The sequence below is a fragment of the Eptatretus burgeri genome, chromosome 14, assembly GCF_056783735.1.
Source record: "Eptatretus burgeri isolate ZD-2024b chromosome 14, Ebu_testis_v1, whole genome shotgun sequence".
NCBI classification, from domain to species: domain Eukaryota; kingdom Metazoa; phylum Chordata; class Myxini; order Myxiniformes; family Myxinidae; genus Eptatretus; species Eptatretus burgeri.
Window position 1 is genome coordinate 10318332 of NC_140974.1, and position 6108 is coordinate 10324439.

The following is a 6108-nucleotide window of genomic DNA, read 5'->3' on the forward strand; positions in this document are numbered from 1 at the left end:
GACCAAAGGTGTGTGTTCAATCCTTTTGATTTGTGACTGGGTTTTGCAATGTGAGATCTTGTTTTAAAAAATATATTTTCTACTTGTTCTTTGTGATCTATCGAATACTGATGCCGCCTTTTCAGTTCTGTCAATGGTTTTTCTTTTGAAGAAGTAAAAATGTTTTGGTTGATATTCGATCATGCAAATCAAGGTGGGGACTCCAGTCGTAAATCTGTACCTGGATGTGGGCCTGACAGGATGGCCTATAAGTATGCATGCTCTCCTCTTAAGGTGTCTCACCTGGGTTTGAATCTCGACTCAGCTACTCATATAAACTGTCATCCTGGAGTTTCACAGGCAGGGTGATTCATGAATGGCTGTGTCGTCCCTCGGATGGGCGTTGAACTGGGTGTCCCGTCTGCCGGTATTAGTTGGTGGATGTTAAAGATCCCATGGTGTCTTTCGCGAAGAGTAGGTGAGCTCTCGCCGGCACCCTGAACAAATTACAAATTCCAGCTTTAACCAGAAGAGGGCACTGCCTCAGCGGCACACCCGTGCCTTCAGCCAGTGGTGCTACCCTGCATCCTTGTGCTGCATCGGAATGAAGCCTGGATGTGAAGTGGTTCTGAAGCCTCGTATCAAAGCGGTTGGAGTGGTAGAGCTGGTATTGATTCAGGGGGCTAAAAGTATTAAAAACATCCGTGAAAGATAACTTGTTGATCTATTTATTATTTTATATAAATAGTCGAGGCTTGTGGAAGAGCTTCTGCAGTTAACAGATCAGGATGTGACAGACAAAAACAGGATGCAAAACGTGCATGCATAGGGTGGACAAGATGGATACAGAAGGAAACTCCAAGGAGGGTAAATTGGAAGGAGGAGGGATTTAGGTGGAGTTAATGAGGGAAGAAAAGATCATGGTTTTGGATTGGGGAAGATACTGGTGAGGAGGGTGTATGGATATGGACACCCAGCAGGATTAAAAACAAAACGTGTCAAAGGGCGGAGGAGCTCCTTGTGAGCCAAAGGCCATCCATATCTAGTGCCCAACTGTGTCTGTGGATGTTCTGCAGTTGGGTTGCTTTTATTATTTTTTTTCGGAAATTGGTGGCAGGATTTGCACTCCAGCCACCATAAAACCATTCCGCAAAACACTAAAAATGCAAAGAAATCTGAAAACCCACTCCGTGGGAGTACCCCCTGTGCAGCTGCCCTCCGTAGGGCAGCTCACCGGATGACGGGATTGGGGCAAAGTCTTCGGGACCCCCAATCTTTGATGTTAGGAGGAAAACCATGGGGTAAACTTCCCAGGTCAGATTGCGGTAGTGTGTCTCAGGGTGGTGCTGAGGTGTCGTCCACCAAACGGTGGTGTCGGGTTAATCTGAGGTAGGTAGGTGCCTTAACCCTACCCTTTGGGTAGGTGCCTGGAATGTCCTATCCCGAAGAGAGGATGATCAACTGTCAATGCTATCTGAGGTCAAGCGTTTGAACATCGGTATTGCAGAACTCTCTTAGGTTCGGAGATTGGATTGCGGCGAGATCATGATGGGTGGTTGCACCTACTATTGGTCTGGTCGGTATGATGGGTACCATGCACTAAGAGTTTCTGCAGCTGTGTCCAATAAATGGACTCATGATAATTGAGGTAACACCGGTCAATGAGACGAAGGATTCGTCACTCCTTTTGTGTCGTTTCCCTGGTCTCTGTATAAGCTCCAACTGAGGTGAGTGATCTCACTGAAGGACGCATTCTGCGCCACGCTCGAGTCTGTGGTTGATCAGTGCCCCAGGCGAAATACACTTCTAGTCTTGGGGGATTTCAATGCATCTACTGACACTGACGGATGGTTATGAGACATTGTTTGTCCCCATGGGTCTGGAAGTGTGAACATGAATAGCACTAAGTTCCTTGACTTTGCAAGAAGTCATGGACTTAGGGTGACTGGTTCATGGTTTCAGCGCCCACAGGCTCATCACTGGACTTGGTATTCCAACGCTGGTGGTGTGGCAAAGGAGATTTACCATGCCCTCGTTGATTGTCGCTGGAGGATGATCCAGAACTGCAGGATTGACCGGAGTGCTCAGCTCCTCAATACTGACCACAGGCTTGTGGTAGCAACTCTGAAGTTTCAGCTTAAATCCAGGAGAATGGTACCATCCTAGCCTAGGCTGGATGTTGGCAAGCTCAATAATGAGAGGGAAGCTGAGGAATTTGTGAACAGGCTGAGTGGGAATTTGGGGGGTCTGGGTGCTTTGGGGAATCCTGAGTTGTGTCGTGCCTTCAAGACCATCATCCTTGAAGTTGCCGGTGGATGTATTGGAAGTCACCAAAGGGTGAAGAACATTTTTGTCTCAAGGAGCACTGGATACCATTGACCATAGTCGCAGGGCCAGGCTTGATGGCAGAGCTGAGCTGTTCAGAGAGTTGAGGCGTAAAACTACGCGCACTGAGGGTGGACAAGGAGGCCTATGTGCGAGAAATCTGTGAGGGGGGTAGAGCATCACCTGTGATCAAGTGATTGTCATCCTGCTGATGGGAGTTCACGCATTGCGTTCCTCCAAGTCCGTCCCTCGGTGTACTGCAGTTCGAGCGGAGGGTTGTGGGCTGGTTACTTTGAGTGGCTGTACCAGACTGATCCACCAGCTGTTGAGTTGGATGTCAGGGGTGTGACTATCCCAATTGCCAACCCTCCAACCAACTGTGGTCCACCTTTGTTTGTGGAAACACATGCTGCGGTGAACCGGTTGAAATGGGGGAAAAGCTCCTGGGATCTGTGGCATCCATGCTGAACTTCTCAAGGTTGGTGGAAATGCTGCACTCATGTCATTGCATGCAGTTAGTTTTGTGCTCTGCCTGGAACACAGGCGTCATCCAAACTGACTGGAAGAGGGGCCTTGTTATCCCTCTCTGAAAAGGGAAGGGTGATCGCCGGGTCTGCAACAACTACCGTGCTTGCTCCCATACCTGACCTGATTTGAAGATCTCAGATGGTGGCACCAGGGCATCATTTCAAAATCTCAAAGATAAGATTTCAAAATCGCAACAGGGCATCAGAGACAATAGCCTTGGTGAGATTGCTCCTTTAAGACTGATCTTTGGTGAACAAGGACAAATGTGTCCAAGAGCCGCGTCATAAAGGTTTTGTCTTCACCAGAAGAAGAACAAGAAGAAGAAGAACAACGCGGAGCTCTCTTAGAGCCAGCGTTCGCAACGCGACGCGGCTAAAAACAGCATCTTTGGGGCCACATGATTGGCAGAAAAAAAACCACCTGGTGACAAGATCTGTATTTCAAAACGCACTAACTCGGACAACTGTCCAGGTGCACGTCCTGCATTTTGCAATCACATGATCCCTACTTACCTCTGGGAATGTATTTCTCACCTTATATAGGAATATTTGCAGTCCAGTCCCCAATGAACACTGCTCTGTGGTCGAAACTCGAATCTGAGCTTTGCTTGCCGGGCAGCTACAGGTGGTGGTGGTGCACTCATCTTTGAATACGTAGTTGGAGCTGATTTAACTTTAATTGTGCCAATTCGTGCCACCACGTACTTACCGACGTCACAAAAATGGTGTCGTCCTTTGAAGGCCTGAGGTTAAAGAGTCACAGGGAAGTGCTTTAAAAATGGAAACATCAGCTTTCGCATGAGATAAATGTTCTCAAGATATTTTACAATTCAGGACATGTCTGGGTTTGTCCCATATCCAGTCAGACATCTGTCCACCACCTCATGCTCATGGGGACGGATGTATTGTTGCGAATCTGGAACACAACAGCCAGAGTCCTTTTCGAACAGTTATTTCAGTAAGTGTGTGTTTATAGTTAGGGCCCCCTATCTGCGTCTAATGGGAATTACATGTGTGTGCTGCGGAGATTCGTTTACAACAAATCTCCTTCACTTCACTTCACACACCGCCGCCATTGTCTACGTGCGTTCGACCACGTACATGGGCGGAGATTTCCATCGCCTCAGATCGAGAGTCCGCCCAGGATGGCAGGGGCGTACCGGCGTACCCCTTGTCCAATCAGGCGACAGAGTTCGACTTTCCCACGACATGCCTGCCAATGGGGGTTGAGATGGCCACAGAGGGCGGCTTTCCCATGACACGCCGGCCAATGAGGGGAGAGATGGCCACAGAAGGCGGCTTTCCCACGACACGCCGGCCAATGGGGGTGGAGGCCGCCCCAGAGAGCGATTTTCTGACCCCAGACAAGAAGGAAATATAAAGGAACGCCAGGCTGGGAGCGTTGTTGGTTGGTCGTCTTCGTTGTCACCTGGTTGTCATCTTGGGATCGTGGTGGTCATCATCATCGTGTTGCGGGTTCAAGTCCTGCCGAGCTGGATCATCGAAGACCACTTGGCCGTGGTCGATTGGTGCGTGGCCGGTTGGAGAGCGCGGTGCCTGGTGCTTGGAGCGGCGTCGTGTTGCGGGTTCGAGTCCCGTCGAGCCGGATCATCGAAGACCACACGAGGTGGACAGGTCCAAGCGCAGGCTCTGGCCTCTAGCTCCCTTTCCTCGAGCTGGAAGACTTCAATAAAGACCATTGGGGTCCATTTCTGTGTGTGTGTGTCTGTGTGTGGGCCTGTCTTTAAGTAGCAACTGGATAAGTGATTTTGCTTGTACATTGACTGCATTTCTTATAGTCAGATTACTCTGCTCCTTGTGTATTCCCTCCCCCCCCCCCCATTATAAATAAATCCCCTGTTAAATGTTTCAGCTCGTTTCTGTGTTTCTTTTATTGGTTTAGCACGGTGCCTGTTGGGTGATTCAAAAGGCCGTTGCTGCCGTAGTTGTGCATTTGGACCGACGGGACCTAGGGAACCATCCGCTCGGGTTACGCACGTGTCGAGCACGGTAACGGCTGGTCCCGTTCGAGCTCTGTCGAGGGTGTGAATTCCTCGGTAGCTCGCCACATGGGCCTCTAGGTATTTTGAAGTTTGGCAAATAACCCTGTGCCACGCGGTTGATTCATTGATGATTCACGGTCCTGTAAGGGACCCGTACCTTCGGAGTTATCTGAGGGTAACGATCTGAATTCCGGGTGTTTGGTGGAGCCGACTCTACTCCTCCATCTAGCAGTCGTGCTCGCAGCCGATACCCGGCCCACAACATTATTTTGTTCTCGTGTAGACGACATATGTCTTATTCGCTGTTCCAAAGGACATTCAATCCCACTTCATGGATAAAAATTCTTCACTTCCTTCTTCAAAGTGTCCAGACATCTCTTCTGGACACTTTTGGACAGTTTCATATGTAGTTTAGGGTGGACAGAACCAACTAGTTTCAACTCATTAACCTACGCCATCGAAGATCGGAGGTTACTGTTTTCACCCCTTTCTGTTTGTTATCTTGCCAAAACGAAGTTTTTGCAAGATATGTTAGTCAGCTTGTATGGTTTTTATTTATTTTTTTTTTTTTTGTTTGTCTAATCAGGTATAATAAATTCGGCATGGCACAGTTATCATTGGAAATTTTTGTAACTTCGCATATCAGAGGCCTATAGAGGTCCCTTTCAGCGCATAAAATTTTGAAGGTCAAGGTCAAAGGTCAAGGTCACTTTGTCGCAAATCAGGGGAGTCGACGAAACCCTTATTTTTTTGAGTAATTTTAATCTAATCGTCTCCAAACTTTATGGGAATGTAGTATATGGTCTGGCGCTCAGCTGATTAGTTTTTGGTGGCGATTGGCCTTGACCTTCATGGTTAGCGCCTGAGGTCAAACATATTTGATCCCAAGGTCAAATTTTCAAGTTTTAGGAACCATATCGTGTAGTACCTCAAATTGAACACCTCGATGAGTGCTTTCTAGATATGTCAAGCTTGAGACATTATGACGTCATTTGGTGACGTTATGAGGCAAACACATATTTTTCATGGTTACTCTGTAGAACGATTCTCATCAGAATCTCTCGTAGGCAGATTTTCCTCAAGGAGTCGCTCCTGGTGGATTGCAGCTCTGTTCATCTCAGTGTGACCTTAAAGAAGTCACACGTGGTCACCTTTTGGCAAGATACGGGTCACCCTGCGGGTGACATTGGTTTATTTATTTTTTTGTTTGTTTGTTTGTGAACAGTATTACGGAAAAACTCCTCGACGGATTTCGATGAAACTTGGTGGGGGGG